At 40.1% G+C, this 23021-nt stretch overlaps 2 long non-coding RNA genes across 2 annotated transcripts; both read right to left on the bottom strand.

Moving 5' to 3' along the window:
• Positions 1-15127: 15127 nt before the first annotated feature.
• On the bottom strand, positions 15128-16813 carry LOC127292337 (uncharacterized). The gene is made up of 3 exons (XR_007845101.2): positions 16526-16813; positions 16258-16433; positions 15128-15594 (listed from the first exon to the last, which is right to left on the bottom strand). It is a non-coding gene; the product is annotated as an uncharacterized lncRNA (long non-coding RNA).
• A 1838-nt stretch (positions 16814-18651) lies between these two features.
• LOC139830838 (uncharacterized) lies at positions 18652-21460 on the bottom strand. The gene is made up of 3 exons (XR_011744327.1): positions 21049-21460; positions 20781-20956; positions 18652-20117 (listed from the first exon to the last, which is right to left on the bottom strand). It is a non-coding gene; the product is annotated as an uncharacterized lncRNA (long non-coding RNA).
• Positions 21461-23021: the final 1561 nt, after the last annotated feature.

Here is a 23021-nt window from a genome sequence, read left to right as displayed (position 1 = left end):
CATGCACAACGGACAGACCCAAAATCGTCGGCCATGGTACACCAGCAACCACGGCGCGACTTCAACTTCGTCGGCCATGGCAACTTCTCTTGTAGTGCATATCCTTATAATAATGGCAACGGCTATGGTAATTCTTATGGGAATTCTTACAACAATAATAGGAATACACCCCCTGGACATGAAGCCATGCTTAAAGAATTTATTAGTACACAAACTGCTTTTAACAAATCTGTTGAAGAAAAGCTTGGGAAAATTGATATACTTGCTTCTAAAGTCGATAGTCTTGCTGCTGATGTTGATCTTTTGAAATCAAAAGTTATGCCTAATGAAAATCATAATAATAAAATTGTTACTACAGCAAATGCCATCCAAGTTAGAATTAATGAGAATATAAGATTGATGGCCGAATTGCGTGCTAGGTGGGATAAAGAAGAAAATGCTAAAGAAGATAATATAGCTAAAGTTTGGACTATTACCACCACTAGTAATGCTAATGCTCCACATGTTGCTGAACCTCCTACTATTAATGGTAAAATAATTGGTGTTGTTAATGTTTCCACTTCTAATGCAAAGCGCGAAAAACTGCGCAAATCTGCTAAAATCATTAAACTTCTGTGATAAAACTGCTGAAATTTTTTCCAACATTGGGGATGATGATCCCATTGCTTTAGATTATAATGGTTTGGATTTTTATGATTTCCACATTTCTGAAGTTATAAATTTCTTACAAAAACTTGCTAAGAGTCCTAATGCTAGTGCTATAAATTTGGCTTTCACGAAACATATTACAAATGCTCTCATAAAACCTAGAGAAGAGAAATTAAATCGCGACACTTCTATCCCTAGGAAGCTAGAGGATGGTTGGGAGCCCATCATTAAGATGAAGGTCAATGACTTTGATTGTAATGCTTTATGTGATCTTGGTGCAAGTATTTCCGTTATGCCTAAGAAAATCTATAATATGCTTGACTTGCCACCACTGAAAAATTGTTATTTGGATGTTAATCTTGCTGATAACTCTACAAAGAAACCTTTGGGGAGAGTTGATAATGTTCGCATTACCGTTAACAATAACCTTGTCCCCGTTGATTTTGTTGTCTTGGATATTGAATGCAATGCATCTTGTCCCATTATATTGGGAAGACCTTTTCTCATTTGTTGGTGCTATCATTGATATGAAGGAAGGTAATATTAAATATCAATTTCCTCTCAAGAAAGGTATGGAACACTTCCCTAGAAAGAGAATGAAGTTACCTTTTGATTCTATCATTAGAACAAATTATGATGTTGATGCTTCATCTCTTGATAACACTTGATACACACTTTCTGCGCCTAGCTGAAAGGCGTTAAAGAAAAGCGCTTATGGGAGACAACCCATGTTTTTACTACAGTACCTTTATTTTATATTTGAGTCTTGGAAGTTGTTACTACTGTAGCAACCTCTCCTTATCTTAGTTTTGTGTATTGTTGTGCCAAGTAAAGTCGTTGATAGTAAGGTTCATACTAGATTTGGATTACTGCGCAGAAACAGATTTCTTTGCTGTCACGAATCTGGGCAAAATTCTCTGTAGGTAACTCAGAAAATTATTTCGCATTGCCTGTTTTGCTATGCTTGATGGATTTTTCGATTCCATTAACTTTTAGTAGCTTTGTGCAATGTCCAGAAGTGTTAAGAATGATTGTGTCACCTCTGAACATGTAAATTTTGATTGTGCACTAACCCTCTAATGAGTTGTTTTGAGTTTGGTGTGGAGGAAGTTTTCAAGGATCAAGAGAGGGAGATGATACAATATGATCAAGGAGAGTGAAAGTTCTAAGCTTGGGGATGCCCCGGTGGTTCACCCCTGCATATATCAAGAAGACTCAAGCGTCTAAGCTTGGGGATGCCCAAGGCATCCCCTTCTTCATCGACAACATTATCAGGTTCCTCTAGTGAAACTATATTTTTATTCCATCACATCTTATGTACTTTGCTTGGAGCGTCGGTTTGTTTTTGTTTTTGTTTTGTTTGAATAAAATGGATCCTAGCATTCATTGTGTGGGAGGGAGACACGCTCCGTTGTTGCATATTGACAAATATGTCCTTAGGCTTTACTCATAATATTGATGGCGAAAGTTTCTTCTTCGTTAAATTGTTATATGGTTGGAATCGGAAAATGATACATGTAGTAATTGGTAAAATGTCTTGGATAATGTGATACTTGGCAATTGTTGTGTTCATGTTTAAGCTCTTGCATCATATACTTTGCACCCATTAATGAAGAAATACATAGAGCTTGCTAAAATTTGGTTTGCATAATTGGTCTCTCTAAGGTCTAGATAATTTCTAGTAAAGTGTTTGAACAACAGGGAAGACGGTGTAGAGTCTTATAATGTTTACAATATGTCTTTTATGTAAGTTTTGCTGCACCGGTTCATCCTTGAGTTTGTTTCAAATAACCTTGCTAGCCTAAGCCTTGTATCGAGAGGGAATACTTCTCATGCATCCAAAATCCTTGAGCCAAACACTATGCCATTTGTGTCCACCATACCTACCTACTACATGGTATTTCTCCGCCATTCCAAAGTAAATTGCTTGAAGTGCTACCTTTAAACAATTCAAAATTTATCACCTCTGATTTGTGTCAATGTTTTATAGCTCATGAGGAAGTATGTGGTGTTTATCTTTCAATCTTGTTGGGCAACTTTCACCAATGGACTAGTGGCTTCATCCGCTTATCCAATAATTTTGCAAAAAGAGCTGGCAATGGGATTCCCAGTCCCAAATTAATTAACAAAAAGTAGACACTCCTCCATGGTATGTGATTGTTGGACGGCACCCGAAGGATTCGGTTAGCCATGGCTTGAGAAAGCAAAGGTGGGGAGGAGTGTCATCATAATAAAACTAAAATAAAAAGGCACTCCTTCATGGTATGAGATTGTTGGCAGGCACTCGAGGATTCGGTTAGCCATGGTTTGTGAAAGAAAGGTTGGAAGGAGTGCCACACAAAAATAAAAATAAAATGGGAGCCGCTCTTTGAAGGTTTGTCTGGCAAGGGGGTTAGAGTGCCCACTACCATTCGTTGACAACAACAAACACCTCTCAAAATTTTACTTTTATGCTCTCTATATGTTTTCAAAATCAAAGCTCTAGCACAAATATAGCAATCAATGCTTCCCTCTGCGAAGGGCCTTTCTTTTACTTTTATGTTGAGTCAGTTCACCTATCTCTCCACCTCAAGAAGCAAACACTTGTGTGAACTGTGCATTGATTCCTACATACTTGCATATTGCACTTGTTATATTACTTTACATTGACAACTATCCATGAGATATACATGTTATAAGTTGAAAGCAACCGCTGAAACTTAATCTTCCTTTGTGTTGCTTCAATACCTTTACTTTGATTTATTGCTTTATGAGTTAACTCTTATGCAAGACTTATTGATGCTTGTCTTGAAAGTACTATTTATGAAAAGTCTTTGCCATATGATTCATTTGTTTACTCATTGCATTACCATTGTTTTGATCACTGCATTCATTACGTATGCTTACGATAGTATGATCAAGGTTATGATGGCATTCACTCCAGAAATTATCTTTGTTATCGTTTACCTGCTCGGGACGAGCAGAAACTAAGCTTGGGGATGTGATACGTCTCCGACGTATCGATAATTTCTTATGTTCCATGCCACATTATTGATGATATCTACATGTTTTATGCATACTTTACATCATATTTATGCATTTTCTGGAACTAACCTATTAACAAGATGCCGAAGAGCCAGTTGTTGTTTTCAACTGTTTTTGGTTTCAGAAATCCTAGTAAGGAAATATTCTCGGAATTGGACGAAATCAACGCCCAGGGGCCTATTTTCACACGAAGCTTCCAGAAGACCGAAGAGTCAACGAAGTGGGGCCACGAGGCGGCCAGAAGGTAGGGCGGCGTGGCCCAAGCCCTGGCCGCGCCACCCTGTCTCCTGGGCCCCTCGTGACGCCCCTTGACCTGCCCTTCCGCCTACAAATAGCCTTCGTCGCGAAACCCCAAAGATTTAGAGAGCCACGATACGGAAAACCTTCCAGAGACGCCGCCACCGCCAATCCCATCTCGGGGGATTCAGGAGATCGCCTCCGGCACCCTGCCGGAGAGGGGATTCATCTCCCGGAGGACTCTACACCGCCATGGTCGCTTCCGGAGTGATGAGTGAGTAGTTCACCCCTGGACTATGGGTCCATAGCAGTAGCTAGATGGTTGTCTTCTCCTCATTATGCTTCATTGTCGGATCTTGTGAGCTGCCTAACATGATCAAGATCATCTATCTCTAATGCTATATGTTGTGTTTGTTGGGATCCGATGAATAGAGAATACTATGCTATGTTAATTATCAACCTATTACCTATGTGTTGTTTATGATCTTGCATGCTCTCCGTTATTAGTAGAGGCTCTGGCCAAGTTTTTACTCTTAACTCCAAGAGGGAGTATTTATGCTCGATAGTGGGTTCATGTCTCCGTGAATCTGGGGGAGTGACAGAAACCTCTAAGGTTATGGATGTACTATTGCCACTAGGGATAAAACATTGATGCTATGTCCGAGGATGTAGTTATTGATTACATTACGCACCATACTTAATGCAATTGTCTGTTGTTTTCAACTTAATACTGGAAGGGGTTCGGATGATAACCTGAAGGTGGACTTTTTAGGCATAGATGCATGCTGGATAGCGGTCTATGTACTTTGTCGTAATGCCCAATTAAATCTCACAATACTCATCATATCATGTTTGTGCATGGTCATGCCCTCTCTATTTGTCAATTGCCCAACTGTAATTTGTTCACCCAACATGCTATTTATCTTATGGGAGAGACACCACTAGTGAACTATGGACCCCGGTCCATTCTTTACATCTGAAATACTATCTACTGCAATTGTTCTACTGTTTTCTGCAAACAATCATCATCCACACTATACATCTAATCCTTTGTTACAGCAAGCCGGTCAGATTGACAACCTCACTGTTTCGTTGGGGCAAAGTACTTGGTTTGTGTTGTGCAGGTTCCACGTTGGCGCTGGAATCCCTTGTGTTGCGCCGCACTACATCTCGCCGCCATCAACCTTCAACGTGCTTCTTGACTCCTACTGGTTCGATAAACCTTGGTTTCTAACTGAGGGAAACTTACTGCTGTACGCATCAGACCTTCCACTTGGGGTTCCCAACGGTCGCGTGCTGTACGCGTGTCAAGCTAAATTTCTGGCGCCGTTGCCGGGGAGATCAAGACACGCTGCAAGGGGAGTCTCCACATCCCAATCTCTTTACTTTGTTTTTGTCTCGCTTTGTTTTATTTACTACTTTGTTAGCTACACTAAATCAAAATACAAAAAAAATTAGTTGCTAGTTTTACTTTATTTGCTATCTTGTTTGCTATATCAAATACACACAAAAATTAGTTACTTGCATTTACTTTATCTAGTTTGCTTTATTTACTGTTGCTAAAATGGGTACTCCTGAAAATACTAAGTTGTGTGACTTCACAACCACAAATAATAATGATTTCTTATGCACACCTATTGCTCCACCTGCTACTACAGCAGAATTCTTTGAAATTAAACCTGCTTTACTGAATCTTGTTGTGCGAGCAATTTTCTGGTGTTAGTTCTGATGATGCTGCTGCCCATCTCAATAATTTTGTTGAATTATGTGAAATGCAAAAGTATAAAGATGTAGATGGTGACATTATAAAATTAAAATTGTTCCCTTTCTCATTAAGAGGAAGAGCTAAAGATTGGTTGCTATCTCTGCCTAAGAATAGTATTGATTCATGGACTAAATGCAAGGATGCTTTTATTGGTAGATATTATCCCCCTGCTAAAATTATATCTTTGAAGAGTAGCATAATGAATTTTAAACAATTGGATACTGAGCATGTTGCACAAGCATGGGAAAGAATGAAATCTTTGGTTAAAAATTGCCCAACCCATGGACTTACTACTTGGATGATCATCCAAACCTTTTATGCAGGACTGAATTTTTCTTCGCGGAACCTATTGGATTCAGCTGCTGGAGGTACTTTTATGTCCATCACTCTTGGCGAAGAAACAAAGCTTCTTGATAATATGATGATTAATTACTCTGAATGGCACACGGAAAGAGCTCCACAAGGTAAGAAGGTAAATTCTGTCGAAGAAACCTATTCCTTGAGTGATAAGATTGATGCTATTATGTCTATGCTTGTGAATGATAGGACTAATGTTGATCCTAATAATGTTCCGTTAGCTTCATTGGTTGCTCAAGAAGAACATGTTGATGTAAACTTCATTAAAAATAATAATTTCAACAACAATGCTTATCGGAACAATTCTAGTAACAATTATAGGCCATATCCTTATAATAATGGCAACGGCTATGGTAATTCTTATGGGAATTCTTACAACAATAATAGGAACACACCCCCTGGACTTGAAGCGATGCTTAAAGAATTTATTAGTACACAAACAGCTTTTAACAAATCTGTTGAAGAAAACCTTGGGAAAATTGATATACTTGCTTCTAAAGTCGATAGTCTTGCTGCTGATGTTGATCTTTTGAAATCGAAAGTTATGCCTCATGAAAATCATAATCATAAAATTGTTACTACAGCAAATTCCATCCAAGTTAGAATTAATGAGAATATAAGATTGATGGCCGAATTGCGTGCTAGGTGGGAAAGAGAAGAAAATGAGAAAGAAGATAATATAGCTAAAGTTTGGACTATTACCACTACTAGTAATGCTAATGCTACACATGTTGCTGCACCTCCTACTATTAATGGTAAAATAATTGGTGTTGGCAATGTTTCCACTTCAAATGCAAAGCGCGAAAAACTGCCTGAAACTGCTAAAACTGCTGAAACTGCCTGTGATAAAACTGCTGAAATTTTTTCCAACATTGGGGATGATGATCCCATTGCTTTAGATTATAATGGTTTAAATTTTGATGATTGCCACATCTCTGAAGTTATAAATTTCTTACAAAAACTTGCCAAGAGTCCTAATGCTAGTGCTATAAACTTGGCTTTCACGAAACATATTACAAATACTCTCATAAAAGCTAGAGAAGAGAAACTAGAACGCGAAGCTTCTATTCCTAGGAAGCTAGAGGATGGTTGGGAGCCCATCATTAAGATGAAGGTCAATGACTTTGATTGCAATGCTTTATGTGATCTTGGTGCAAGTATTTCTGTTATGCCTAAGAAAATTTATAATATGCTTAACTTGCCACCATTGAAAAATTGTTATTTGGATGTTAATCTTGCTGATAACTCTACAAAGAAACCTTTGGGGAGAGTTGATAATGTTCGCATTATCGTTAACAATAACCTTGTCCCCGTTGATTTTGTTGTCTTGGATATTGAATGCAATGCATCTTGTCCCATTATATTGGGAAGACCTTTTCTTCGAACTGTTGGTGCTATCATTGATATGAAGGAAGGTAATATTAAATATCAATTTCCCCTCAAGAAAGGTATGGAACACTTCCCTAGAAAGAGAATGAAGTTACCTTTTGATTCTATTATTAGAACAAATTATGATGTTGACACTTCATCTTTTGATAATACTTGATACACACTTTCTGCGCCTAGCTGAAAGGCGTTAAAGAAAAGCGCTTATGGGAGACAACCCATGTTTTTACTACATTACCTTTGTTTTTATTTTGTGTCTTGGAAGTTGTTTACTACTGTAGCAACCTCTCCTTATCTTAGTTTTGTGCTTTGTTGTGCCAAGTAAAGTCGTTGATAGTAAGGTTCATACTAGATTTGGATTACTGCGCAGAAACAGATTTCTTTGCTGTCACGAATCTGGGCAAAATTCTATGTAGGTAACTCAGAAAATTATGCCAATTTACGTGAGTGATCCTCAGATATGTACGCAACTTTCATTCAATTTGAGCATTTTCATTTGAGCAAGTCTGGTGCCTCAATAAAATTCATCTTTACGAACTGTTCTGTTTTGACAGATTCTGCCTTTTATTTCGCATTGCCTGTTTTGATATGTTCGATGGATTTTTCGATTCCATTGACTTTCAGTAGCTTTGTGCAAAGTCCAGAAGTGTTAAGAATGATTATGTCACCTCTGAACATGTATATTTTGATTGTGCACTAACTCTCTAATGAGTTGTTTTGAGTTTGGTGTGGAGGAAGTTTTCAAGGATCAAGAGAGGGAGATGATACAACATGATCAAGGAGAGTGAAAGCTCTAAGCTTGGGGATGCTCCGGTGGTTCACCCCTGCATATATCAAGAAGACTCAAGCATCTAAGCTTGGGGATGCCCAAGGCATCCCCTTCTTCATCGACAACATTATCAGGTTCCTCTAATGAAACTATATTTTTATTCCATCACATCTTATGTACTTTGCTTGGAGCGTCGGTTTGTTTTTGTTTTTTGTTTTTGTTTGAATAAAATGGATCCTAGCATTCTTTGTGTGGGAGAGAGACACGCTCCGCTGTTGCATATGGACAAATATGTCCTTAGGATTTACTCATAATATTCATGGCGAAGTTTCTTCTTCGTTAAATTTTTATATGGTTGGAATTGGAAAATGATACATGTAGTAATTTGCTAAAATGTCTTGGATAATGTGATACTTGGCAATTGTTGTGCTCATGTTTAAGCTCTTGCATCATATACTTTGCACCCATTAATGAAGAAATACATAGAGCATGCTAAAATTTGGTTTGCATATTTGGTCTCTCTAAAGTCTAGATAATTTCTAGTATTGAGTTTGAACAACAAGGAAGACGGTGTAGAGTCTTATAATGTTTACAATATGTCTTTTATGTGAGTTTTGCTGCACCGCTTCATCCTTGTGTTTGTTTCAAATAAACCTTGCTAGCCTAAACCTTGTATCGAGAGGGAATACTTCTCATGCATCCAAATACTTGAGCCAACCACTATGCCATTTGTGTCCACCATACCTACCTATTACATGGTATTTCTCCGCCATTCCAAAGTAAATTGCTTGAGTGCTACCTTTAAACAATTCAAAAATTATCACCTCTGATTTGTGTCAATGTTTTATAGCTCATGAGGAAGTATGTGGTGTTTATCTTTCAATCTTGTTGGGCAACTTTCACCAATGGACTAGTGGCTTCATCCGCTTATCCAATAATTTTGCAAAAAGAGCTGGCAATGGGATTCCTAGTCCCAAATTAATTAATAAAAATAGACACTCCTCCATGGTATGTGATTGTTGGACGGCACCCGAAGGATTCGGTTATCCATGGCTTGAGAAAGCAAAGGTGGGGAGGAGTGTCATCATAATAAAACTAAAATAAAAAGGCACTCCTTCATGGTATGAGATTGTTGGCAGGCACCCGAAGGATTCGGTTAGCCATGGTTTGTGAAAGAAAGGTTGGAAGGAGTGCTACACAAAAATAAAAATAAAATGGGAGCCGCTCTTTGAAGGTTTGTCTGGCAAGGGGGTTAGAGTGCCCACTACCATTCGTTGACAACAACAAACACCTCTCAAAATTTTACTTTTATGCTCTCTTTATGTTTTCAAAATCAAAGCTCTAGCACAAATATAGAAATCGATGCTTTCCTCTTTGAAGGACTATTCTTTTACTTTTATGTTGAGTCAGTTCACCTATCTCTCTCCACCTCAAGAAGCAAACACTTGTGTGAACTGTGCATTGATTCCTACATACTTGCATATTGCACTTGTTATATTACTTTGCATTGACAATATCCATGAGATATACATGTTATAAGTTGAAAGCAACCGCTGAAACTTCATCTTCCTTTGTGTTGCTTCAATACCTCTACTTTGAATTATTGCTTTATGAGTTAACTCTTATGCAAGACTTATTGATGCCTGTCTTGAAGTACTATTCATGAAAAGTCTTTGCTTTATGATTCAGTTGTTTACTCATGTCATTACCATTGTTTTGATCGCTGCATTCATTACATATGCTTACAATAGTATGATCAAGGTTATGATGGCATGTCACTCCAGAAATTATCTTTGTTATCGTTTACCGCTTCGGACGAGCAGAAACTAAGCTTGGGGATGCTGATACGTCTCCGACGTATCGATAATTTCTTATGTTCCATGCCACATTATTGATGATATCTACATGTTTTATGCATACTTTACATCATATTTATGCATTTTCTGGAACTAACCTATTAACAAGATGCCGAAGAGTCAGTTGCTGTTTTCTACTGTTTTTGGTTTCAGAAAACCTAGTAAGGAAATATTCTCGGAATTGGACGAAATCAACGCCCAGGGGCCTATTTTCACACGAAGCTTCCAGAAGACCAAAGAGTCAACGAAGTGGGGCCACGAGGCGGCCAGAAGGTAGGGCGGCGCGGCCCAAGCCCTGGCCGTGCCACCCTGTCTCCTGGGCCCCTCGTGACGCCCCTCGACCTGCCCTTCCGCCTACAAATAACCTTCGTCGCGAAACCCCCAGTACCGAGAGCCACGATACGGAAAACCTTCCAGAGACGCCGCCGCCGCCAATCCCATCTCGGGGGATTCAGGAGCTCGCCTCCGGCACCCTGCCGGAGAGGGGATTCATCTCCCGGAGGACTCTACACCGCCATGGTCGCCTCCGGAGTGATGAGTGAGTAGTTCACCCCTGGACTATGGGTCCATAGCAGTAGCTAGATGGTTGTCTTCTCCTCATTATGCTTCATTGTCGGATCTTGTGAGCTGCCTAACATGATCAAGATCATCTATCTCTAATGCTATATGTTGTGTTTGTTGGGATCCGATGAATAGAGAATACTATGCTATGTTGATTATCAACCTATTACCTATGTGTTGTTTATGATCTTGCATGCTCTCCGTTATTAGTAGAGGCTCTGGCCAAGTTTTTACTCTTAACTCCAAGAGGGAGTATTTATGCTCGATAGTGGGTTCATGTCTCCGTGAATCTGGGGGAGTGACAGAAACCTCTAAGGTTATGGATGTACTGTTGCCACTAGGGATAAAACATTGATGATATGTCCGAGGATGTAGTTATTGATTACATTATGCACCATACTTAATGCAATTGTCTGTTGTTTTCAACTTAATACTGGAAGGGGTTCGGATGATAACCTGAAGGTGGACTTTTTAGGCATAGATGCATGCTGGATAGCGGTCTATGTACTTTGTCGTAATGCCCAATTAAATCTCACAATACTCATCATATCATGTATGTGCATGGTCATGCCCTCTCTATTTGTCAATTGCCCAACTGTAATTTGTTCACCCAACATGCTATTTATCTTATGGGAGAGACACCACTAGTGAACTGTGGACCCCGGTCCATTCTTTACATCTGAAATACTATCTACTGCAATTGTTCTACTGTTTTCTGCAAACAATCATCATCCACACTATACATCTAATCCTTTGTTACAGCAAGCCGGTGAGATTGACAACCTCACTGTTCCGTTGGGGCAAAGTACTTGGTTTGTGTTGTGCAGGTTCCACGTTGGCGCCGGAATCCCTGGTGTTGTGCCGCACTACATCTCGCCGCCATCAACCTTCAACGTGCTTCTTGACTCCTACTGGTTCGATAAACCTTGGTTTCTAACTGAGGGAAACTTACTGCTGTATGCATCACAGCTTCCACTTGGGGTTCCCAACGGTCGCGTGCTGTACGCGTGTCAGGATGCTGATACGTCTCCAACGTATCGATAATTTCTTATGTTCCATGCCACATTATTGATGATATCTACATGTTTTATGCATACTTTATGTAATATTTATGCATTTTCCGGCACTAACCTATTAACGAGATGCCGAAGAGCCGATTCTTGTTTCACTGCTTGTTTTTGGTTTCAGAAATCCTAGTAAGGAAATATTCTCGGAATTGGACGAAATCAACGCCCAGGGGCCTATTTTCACACGAAGCTTCCAGAAGACCGAAGATGATACGAAGTGGGGCCACGAGGTGGCCAAACACTAGGGTGGCGCGGCCTGGGCCTTGGCCGCGCCGGCCTGTTGTGTGGGGCCCTCGTGTGGCCCCCTGACCTATCTCCTCCGCCTACTTATAGCCTTCGTCGCGAAACCCCCAGTACCGAGAGCCACGATACGGAAAACCTTCCAGAGACGCCGCCGCCGCCAATCCCATCTCGGGGGATTCAGGAGATCGCCTCCGGCACCCTGCCGGAGAGGGGAACCATCTCCCGAAGGACTCTTCACCGCCATGGTCGCCTCCAGAGTGATGAGTGAGTAGTTCACCCCTGGACTATGGGTCCATAGCAGTAGCTAGATGGTCGTCTTCTCCTAATTGTGCTTCATTGTCGGGTCTTGTGAGCTGCCTAACATGATCAAGATCATCTATCTGTAATGCTATATGTTGTGTTTGTTGGGATCCGATGGATAGAGAATACTATGCTATGTTGATTATCAATCTATTACCTATGTGTTGTTTATGATCTTGCATGCTCTCCGTTATTAGTAGAGGCTCTGGCCAAGTTTTTACTCTTAACTCCAAGAGGGAGTATTTATGCTCGATAGTGGGTTCATGCCTCCATTAAATCTGGGACAGTGACAGAAAGTTCTAAGGTTGTGGATGTGCTGTTGCCACTAGGGATAAAACATTGATGCTTTGTCCGAGGATGTAGTTATTGATTACATTACGCACCATACTTAATGCAATTGTCTGTTGTTTTCAACTTAATATTGGAAGGGGTTCGGATGATAACCTGAAGGTGGACTTTTTAGGCATAGATGCATGCTGGATAGCGGTCTATGTACTTTGTCGTAATCCCAATTAAATCTCACAATACTCATCATATCATGTATGTGCATTGTCATGCCCTCTCTATTTGTCAATTGCCCAACTGTAATTTGTTCACCCAACATGCTATTTATCTTATGGGAGAGACACCTCTAGTGAACTGTGGACCCCGGTCCATTCTTTTAATCGAATACAATCTACTGCAATACTTGTTCTACTGTTTTCTGCAAACAATCATCATCCACATTATACATCTAATCCTTTGTTATAGCAAGCCGGTGAGATTGACAACCTCATTGTTTCATTGCGGCAAAGTACTTTGGTTGTGTTGTGCAGGTTCCACGTCGGCGCCGGAATCCCTGGTGTTGCGCCGCACTACATCTCGCCGCCATCAACCTTCAACGTGCTTCTTGGCTCCTACTGGTTCGATAAACCTTGGTTTCTTACTGAGGGAAAACTTGCCGCTGTACGCATCACCTTCCTCTTTGGGTTCCCAACGGACGCGTGCTGTACGCGTATCAGCAAGCAGACCAACAAGCCAACCTAGCAGGTAGGGAGAGTTTCATCCCCATGAATGGAGTAAAGGGTTGGAAAATCTCCCGTGGCGCAACTTCTCGAAGATGTCGTCGGTGCACACGCCCTACGACATCTTCGGAAGTTGCTCCTCGGAATTTCTTCCGGCAAGCCCGTGAAAGAGGGGGGCGGGAAGACAGAGGCGGCCGGGAAGAACTGGCGGGAAGAGGGGGCGGAAAGACAGAGGCGGGAAGAACTGGTGGGAAGAGGGGGGCGGGAAGACAGAGGCGGCCGGGAAGAACTAGTGGAAAGAGGGAGGCGGAAAGACAGAGGCGGGAAGAAATTTATTTTTCTGAATTTTTTGATGTATTATTTGTATTTTTAAGATTTTGAAATGAATTAGTTTTATTTTGCTCAATTTTTTGATGTATTATTTGTATTTTTAAGATTTTGAAATGAATTAGTTTTATTTTTCTGAATTTCTTAATGTATTATTTGTATTTTGAAGATTTTGAAATGAATTAGTTTTATTTTTCTGAATTTTTTGATATATTATTTGTATTTTTAAGATTTTGAAATGAATTAGTCTTATTTTTCTGAATTTTTTGATGTATTATTTGTATTTTGAAGATTTTGAAATGAAATAGTTTTGTTTTTCTGAATTTTTTGATGTATTATTTGTATTTTGAAGATTTTGAAATGAATTATTTTTTATTTTTCTGATTTTTTTGATATATTATTCGTATTTTTAAGATTTTGAAATAAATTAGTTTTATTTTCTGAATTTTTTCATATATTATTTGTATTTTGAATTAAACTGGAAAAGGATGGTGTAGCGACCCGAACCTGGTAGGGTTCGAATCTCTGTGCTTACTGTGCTATCCCTGGATCATAGCTAGCACACACAGTAACAAATGAATATCAAGATATAACATACGTCATTTTATTACTCAAACGTAGAATCCAGAGTTGCATATACAACTTGCACAGCATAGTGGCTGGCTCACATTACAGCGGAAACATAAAGGTACGTCTTGGGCTTCATCAACGCCACAAGGCTTGTTGAGTATAGACCCATGATCCTAGTCGTCCTCACTCATCATCTGCAACAGGTAAAGTTACAGCCAAAAACATTTGGTCAATACTTTGAATGTATTGGCAAGTTACACAAGTTGCAAAGTGGTTTATATTTTTATACATGCAAAGGTATGTCAAAGGAAGGCTCATGGTTTATTTTGCGTAAAGCCAATTTTGTTTTATGAAAATCTTTTTAGAAACTTTCTTTGTCTTTAGATATTTTTAAAACAAAATAATATTAGGCTGGACAAACACAAGGAATCCACCAAGGTTCACCATCCTACATCCCATCCCCAAAACAAGCTAAACTAACTCCAGAGCCACTCACTGGATAGAGTTAGCATGCATTAAATTTTTAGGCAACACTAAATTCAGAGCCACTCACTCGATGAAAGTAGTAGTTGCAAATCAGTTCGGACAATCCTAAGTTCAGAGCCACTCACTGGATAAACTTATCATGCCAAAACAATTTTTGAAAAGGTTTTGAAAACATAGGAGATCCTTCATCCGCTTCAATCTTCAGTTGCTCAAATTGCTCATATCCGGGAGCACGGCTAATCGATTAGATCATACACTCTGCAGAGGTTGTACACTTTCCCCACATGTCACAATCCATCCTTTTTGTTGTATCCTTCATTTGGCTTAACCAGGCATGGATCATGACGAAGTTTTCCATAGAAGCCCCCTATACATAATCCCAGTCCGCCCGCAACTATGATCCGAAGACCCCTCTCCAATGGCGGTACCGATGCAAGGGTTTCCCTCTATGTACGACTAAGCCAGAGCCCATATAGCATGTGGCTGTACATCGGAAGCTTCCTCAATCGAAACTTTGAAGATCTCTTTGACCCTGGGCGGCGGTCCCCACCAAAACCTGAGTCTGCAGAGCCACTCACTGGATGCAGCTCTTGTAGACGCTCCCAACATACCACTCCGCCCAGAGGAAAACATTTTGATAAGTTTTTATTTCAGAAATATTTTCATCATACGACCCCAGAATGGGCGCATGTCAATTTTCATAAAAGGTTTTGTTCTTCGAAAACCCATATCCCACGTCTACCATGCAATTGGCTAAGCACTCATACAATATACGCATTTTAATAAAAAGGCTACAAGGAACATGGTAAGAAATCCTATGGCTCTCTACTAGGATAGCAAAGCATAATTTCCCTACACATGCATTTCTATGAAAATATTTGTAAAACATGCATATCAAAAATAGTAGGACAAAAGGTCATGCGTAACTTGCCTTCGGAACAACAGTAGCAAGGATCTTCTTCTTGATAAAATTCCTCGCTACACTCCGTGCAATCTATCGCGAAAATAAAATAGAATAAATACACAATTGCAAGACAAACATACATATCAATATGCAACATGGCGACATGCATGAAACTCCAAATAAACATCGAATCATTGCACATCAGCCAGATTAAACTAGGTACTGATTAAGCTATTCTTCAATTGGTTAAATCCAAATTTTAACATACGAAACTAGGGTGATTACAAGTTAATCAAATTAAATTATTAATATTAGGAAAAACAATTTTAGATAACACTACTAGATGATCATAATCTTTCCATACGTTTTATGGAAAGAACAACATTAAAATTGTTTATAGGATTTAAACTATGGTCAAACTAATTCGAAATTTACCTCAAAAATTACCGAACGAAAATCTGTCAAAAATGAAATCTAAGGGTTCCATAATATTCTACCCCTTCCAAGGTTTCCAAAATAATTTTATTTACGGATTTTGGCCAAGTGGAACTAAAGTTACAAATTTCTGAAGTTTCACGTACACTGTCTGGAAACGAACATCTACTGTAACTATCTATACGTGAGCAGGTTCAGACTAAATTGCAGGTTCAGACTAAATTGTCGTAAACTGAAACTACGTGACAGGATCAGACTATATTGTTTAACTGAAGTGCAGCTCACTCGACGGAAAGAAAAATTGATCACCAAAGCTACCTCATGCAGCAGCTTGGTTGGAGATGGTCTCAAAGGTGTGGGGTTCCTGAGATGAACAAGTACTGGACGTCGCTCTTCTCTTCACGGTGGAGCGGTGCTCCTCTGGCGAAGCTCCTGAGACGGTGGCGGACAGCTACAACGATGGTGGCCGGCTGTTCGTTGTGCGTGACCTCTGGCTACGAATTAGATCAAACGAAGGCATCAGCGAGATGCGCAAGAGCTAGAGATACGGAAAGGAACAAGAATCAGGGCCTGAGTCCCTCCATACCCAGCGAATTTGATAAGACGTCGTGGCGGCCGGCGGAACTTCGGCGAAGAAATTCGCCCTCCACAGGGGCAGCCTGGGGGTGTGGAGTGGTGGAGGAGTAGGATATGCAATGGGGAAACTCGGTGTGGCTTTATACAGAGGGGAGGACGTGGAGCAACGGGAGGCAGCGTTAATGGTGGCGTCCGTTTCCTGTAACGCCATGGCCATTATGGTTCGAATAAAAGCGCAATAGTGCGGGGAGATGAAGGGGAAAGGGGCAGAGGAAGGTTTTAGATGTGTCTCGGGTCTGGGCAGATGAGGTGTGCAGTGGGGCGCGTCGACGCGGGCAGGTTCTGCCGTTTCCAACCAGGGCCAGAGGTTGAAGACGACCTTCAAACGTTCGTAAAGAAAGGAGAACGACCTGGGCAGTTTTGCTCTTTTTTTATTTTTATTCGGGAGACAGACACGTCCTGGCTGAGCTGGTTTGGTCCACTCGGTCTGGTCTCCCTATTTTTTTTTCTCATTCTCCTCTAGACTCTTTTCTATTTATTTCTTTCAGATTTCAGATTTATGGTTAAGCTCAAACAAAATCCAGAAATTCCAATAAAAACAAAATAATTATATTGGATTTGAGGAAATGTATTTCCAGTCCCTTTTATAAATAAATAATTTATTTTTGGTAAATCAATTAACCTGCACATGTAATATATTTAAATCATTTCTAACTCTATATTTGAGGATGTCATGTTATCCCCATCTCGTATTACTTTGCTTTATTTTGGAAATGTAATAAGATGTATATAAAAAATTCAATAAATGTCAAATAATACCACAAATCGAATACTTCCCAGACCATTTATATATTTTTGGAAATGTCATGTTATTTCCTCTCTCTTGGGAAAGTCATATTATTCCCTCTCTAAATAATTCAACATGGTTTGGACAAGTATTTTAAATGACACTCAAATCAAATAATTGGAAACAAGACAAATACACACAAGTTGGATTTGTATAAAAGTTTACTCAACCAAGATTTATACTTTTGGATAGTCATATTAATCCGCTCATGTATAATCTTTTGATCATGGTTGACAAAAGTTTAAACAAGTCCTCAAAAGTTTCAATTTCCCCATAAATTTCAACAAAGACAAGAAGTTCAATCAACATATTTTATTTCATTTAACATTCCAAAATTTGGAAAATTTTGGGATGTTACAAACTACCACCCTTAAAAGGAATCTCGTCCTCGAGATTCGAGAAGGCTAGAAAGAAAATAGGTTTGGGCGACACTAGGATGCTACCACCCTTAAAAGAAACTCTTCGTAGATCACCAAATATCTTCGAGGTATCTCCAATTACTTTGCCATTCTTCAGTTCTTCTCCATGTCTTGAATGCATGTTCCCGGACTCGATGGTTTAAGATAGGAAAGATGTAGATCCTAGGGAGAAAGAACTATAGATTTACCCTTACAAACAAATTTTATTCTGAAAATAATTTTATTTGTGAGTGTCATGAAAACCATAAAAATGAAAACTCACAAATCACACAAATCATCGCATCTAATGATTAGCTAAACCTATTAGGTCTTTGGTTCCTAATAGGTCATCTTGGAATCTCAGTCTTCAGAGTCTTCGTTTTTTTTTTAACTTCATTCCTTTTGAAGATGTCCGATGGTGTCATTGTAGATCCGGTCATGACGTCAGAATTGAAAGCACTCGCTCTTGAAGAATTTTAAGAGAAGAGTTTCAAATTATTTAAAAAAACCAAATAGGTCAAGAAAGACAATAACTAAGAAGTAGAATACGAGAATTTCCACAAATATTTTTTTTCACAAATAAATATTCTTGACAAAAGAGAATTTTGAGATTTCCGGGTTCTAGTGGGTGATGTCCAACTACATATTTGAATAGATGAGTGAAGAGAAATCATTTTGCAATCTTAAGAAAGATGTGTACTATGAGAGTATTTTCAAAAACTCTTTAAGAAAATAGTTGATCCTATGGTTTCCATTTTCTAGGGTCACGTCCTACAGTCAACATATGCTCTGATACCATTTTGTAGCGACCCGAACCTGGTAGGGTTCGAATCTCTGTGCTTACTGTGCTATCCCTGGATCATAGCTAGCACACACAGTAACAAATGAATATCAAGATATAACATACGTCATTTTATTACTCAAACGTAGAATCCAGAGTTGCATATACAACTTGCACAGCATAGTGGCTGGCTCACATTACAGCGGAAACATAAAGGTACGTCTTGGGCTTCATCAACGCCACAAGGCTTGTTGAGTATAGACCCATGATCCTAGTCGTCCTCACTCATCATCTGCAACAGGTAAAGTTACAGCCAAAAACATTTGGTCAATACTTTGAATGTATTGGCAAGTTACACAAGTTGCAAAGTGGTTTATATTTTTATACATGCAAAGGTATGTCAAAGGAAGGCTCATGGTTTATTTTGCGTAAAGCCAATTTTGTTTTATGAAAATCTTTTTAGAAACTTTCTTTGTCTTTAGATATTTTTAAAACAAAATAATATTAGGCTGGACAAACACAAGGAATCCACCAAGGTTCACCATCCTACATCCCATCCCCAAAACAAGCTAAACTAACTCCAGAGCCACTCACTGGATAGAGTTAGCATGCATTAAATTTTTAGGCAACACTAAATTCAGAGCCACTCACTCGATGAAAGTAGTAGTTGCAAATCAGTTCGGACAATCCTAAGTTCAGAGCCACTCACTGGATAAACTTATCATGCCAAAACAATTTTTGAAAAGGTTTTGAAAACATAGGAGATCCTTCATCCGCTTCAATCTTCAGTTGCTCAAATTGCTCATATCCGGGAGCACGGCTAATCGATTAGATCATACACTCTGCAGAGGTTGTACACTTTCCCCACATGTCACAATCCATCCTTTTTGTTGTATCCTTCATTTGGCTTAACCAGGCATGGATCATGACGAAGTTTTCCATAGAAGCCCCCTATACATAATCCCAGTCCGCCCGCAACTATGATCCGAAGACCCCTCTCCAATGGCGGTACCGATGCAAGGGTTTCCCTCTATGTACGACTAAGCCAGAGCCCATATAGCATGTGGCTGTACTGGAAGCTTCCTCAACTGAAACTTTGAAGATCTCTTTGACCCTGGGCGGCGGTCCCCACCAAAACCTGAGTCTGCAGAGCCACTCTCTGGATGCAGCTCTTGTAGACGCTCCCAACATACCACTCCGCCCAGAGGAAAACATTTTGATAAGTTTTTATTTCAGAAATATTTTCATCATACGACCCCAGAATGGGCGCATGTCAATTTTCATAAAAGGTTTTGTTCTTCGAAAACCCATATCCCACGTCTACCATGCAATTGGCTAAGCACTCATACAATATACGCATTTTAATAAAAAGGCTACAAGGAACATGGTAAGAAATCCTATGGCTCTCTACTAGGATAGCAAAGCATAATTTCCCTACACATGCATTTCTATGAAAATATTTGTAAAACATGCATATCAAAAATAGTAGGACAAAAGGTCATGCGTAACTTGCCTTCGGAACAACAGTAGCAAGGATCTTCTTCTTGATAAAATTCCTCGCTACACTCCGTGCAATCTATCGCGAAAATAAAATAGAATAAATACACAATTGCAAGACAAACATACATATCAATATGCAACATGGCGACATGCATGAAACTCCAAATAAACATCGAATCATTGCACATCAGCCAGATTAAACTAGGTACTGATTAAGCTATTCTTCAATTGGTTAAATCCAAATTTTAACATACGAAACTAGGGTGATTACAAGTTAATCAAATTAAATTATTAATATTAGGAAAAACAATTTTAGATAACACTACTAGATGATCATAATCTTTCCATACGTTTTATGGAAAGAACAACATTAAAATTGTTTATAGGATTTAAACTATGGTCAAACTAATTCGAAATTTACCTCAAAAATTACCGAACGAAAATCTGTCAAAAATGAAATCTAAGGGTTCCATAATATTCTACCCCTTCCAAGGTTTCCAAAATAATTTTATTTACGGATTTTGGCCAAGTGGAACTAAAGTTACAAATTTCTGAAGTTTCACGTACACTGTCTGGAAACGAACATCTACTGTAACTATCTATACGTGAGCAGGTTCAGACTAAATTGCAGGTTCAGACTAAATTGTCGTAAACTGAAACTACGTGACAGGATCAGACTATATTGTTTAACTGAAGTGCAGCTCACTCGACGGAAAGAAAAATTGATCACCAAAGCTACCTCATGCAGCAGCTTGGTTGGAGATGGTCTCAAAGGTGTGGGGTTCCTGAGATGAACAAGTACTGGACGTCGCTCTTCTCTTCACGGTGGAGCGGTGCTCCTCTGGCGAAGCTCCTGAGACGGTGGCGGACAGCTACAACGATGGTGCCCGGCTGTTCGTTGTGCGTGACCTCTGGCTACGAATTAGATCAAACGAAGGCATCAGCGAGATGCGCAAGAGCTAGAGATACGGAAAGGAACAAGAATCAGGGCCTGAGTCCCTCCATACCCAGCGAATTTGATAAGACGTCGTGGCGGCCGGCGGAACTTCGGCGAAGAAATTCGCCCTCCACAGGGGCAGCCTGGGGGTGTGGAGTGGTGGAGGAGTAGGATATGCAATGGGGAAACTCGGTGTGGCTTTATACAGAGGGGGAGGACGTGGAGCAACGGGAGGCAGCGTTAATGGTGGCGTCCGTTTCCTGTAACGCCATGGCCATTATGGTTCGAATAAAAGCGCAATAGTGCGGGGAGATGAAGGGGAAAGGGGCAGAGGAAGGTTTTAGATGTGTCTCGGGTCTGGGCAGAGGAGGGGTGCAGTGGGGCGCGTCGACGCGGGCAGGTTCTGCCGTTTCCAACCAGGGCCAGAGGTTGAAGACGACCTTCAAACGTTCGTAAAGAAAGGAGAACGACCTGGGCAGTTTTGCTCTTTTTTTATTTTTATTCGGGAGACAGACACGTCCTGGCTGAGCTGGTTTGGTCCACTCGGTCTGGTCTCCCTATTTTTTTTTCTCATTCTCCTCTAGACTCTTTTCTATTTATTTCTTTCAGATTTCAGATTTATGGTTAAGCTCAAACAAAATCCAGAAATTCCAATAAAAACAAAATAATTATATTGGATTTGAGGAAATGTATTTCCAGTCCCTTTTATAAATAAATAATTTATTTTTGGTAAATCAATTAACCTGCACATGTAATATATTTAAATCATTTCTAACTCTATATTTGAGGATGTCATGTTATCCCCATCTCGTATTACTTTGCTTTATTTTGGAAATGTAATAAGATGTATATAAAAAATTCAATAAATGTCAAATAATACCACAAATCGAATACTTCCCAGACCATTTATATATTTTTGGAAATGTCATGTTATTTCCTCTCTCTTGGGAAAGTCATATTATTCCCTCTCTAAATAATTCAACATGGTTTGGACAAGTATTTTAAATGACACTCAAATCAAATAATTGGAAACAAGACAAATACACACAAGTTGGATTTGTATAAAAGTTTACTCAACCAAGATTTATACTTTTGGATAGTCATATTAATCCGCTCATGTATAATCTTTTGATCATGGTTGACAAAAGTTTAAACAAGTCCTCAAAAGTTTCAATTTCCCCATAAATTTCAACAAAGACAAGAAGTTCAATCAACATATTTTATTTCATTTAACATTCCAAAATTTGGAAAATTTTGGGATGTTACAGATGGTGTCCCCAACCGCGACTAAAGGTCGTTTCCGCGGGAACCGCAAAAATGGCGAAAAAACGGCTTTAGTCGCGGTTGGGGTCACCAACCGCGACTAGAGGCTACCCTTTAGTCGCGGTTGGTGTCCCCAACCGCGACTAAAGCCCCTTGCCTATAAAAACTCGCGCACTCGCGCACGTTCAGTTCATCTTCTTCCTCGCGAACGCCGACAGGCTGATCTCCTGCGCCGTCGCCTCCTCGTCGCCCGCGTCGTCTGCGCCGCCGTCGACTCCGCGCCGCCGCCTCCTCGTCGACTCCGCGCCGTACGTCGCCCTTCTCACGCGCCGGCCGCCGTCGACGACCTCCCCCGTACGTCGCCGCCCCGCCCACAGTATACTAGCCGGCGCGCGCGCCGTCGCCCGTACGCGCACGTCGTCGCCGGCGCCGCCGCCGCAGTGAGAGAAGAGGAGAGATGCGCTGAGAGAGAGAGAGGAGAGAAGGCCGGCCGGCGGCCGCCGCGCGCGGTGAGAGAGAGAGGGAGAGGAGCCCCGGCCGGGTTTTTTTTTTCTTTTTTTTAGTTTTTTTGTGTTTTTTTGTTCTTTTTAATTTTAACTAGTTAATTAGTTTAACAAAAACGGTAAATTAACAAAAAAAAAAGTAAAACTTGATAATTAATAAAAAAAAGTAAAACTTGATGTGAGCTATATATATGATTACGCGCTATTAACAAAACAATATGTTAAGGAGGGCCGGGGCACCGATCGACCCCGCGTGTATACGGAGGGGGCGCCGCGC

The sequence above is a fragment of the Lolium perenne genome, chromosome 4 (assembly GCF_019359855.2).
Source record: "Lolium perenne isolate Kyuss_39 chromosome 4, Kyuss_2.0, whole genome shotgun sequence".
Classification (NCBI taxonomy): Eukaryota; Viridiplantae; Streptophyta; class Magnoliopsida; order Poales; family Poaceae; genus Lolium; species Lolium perenne.
The sequence above is the reverse complement of the archived record's forward strand: the minus strand, read 5'-3'. Positions and strand labels throughout refer to the sequence as shown.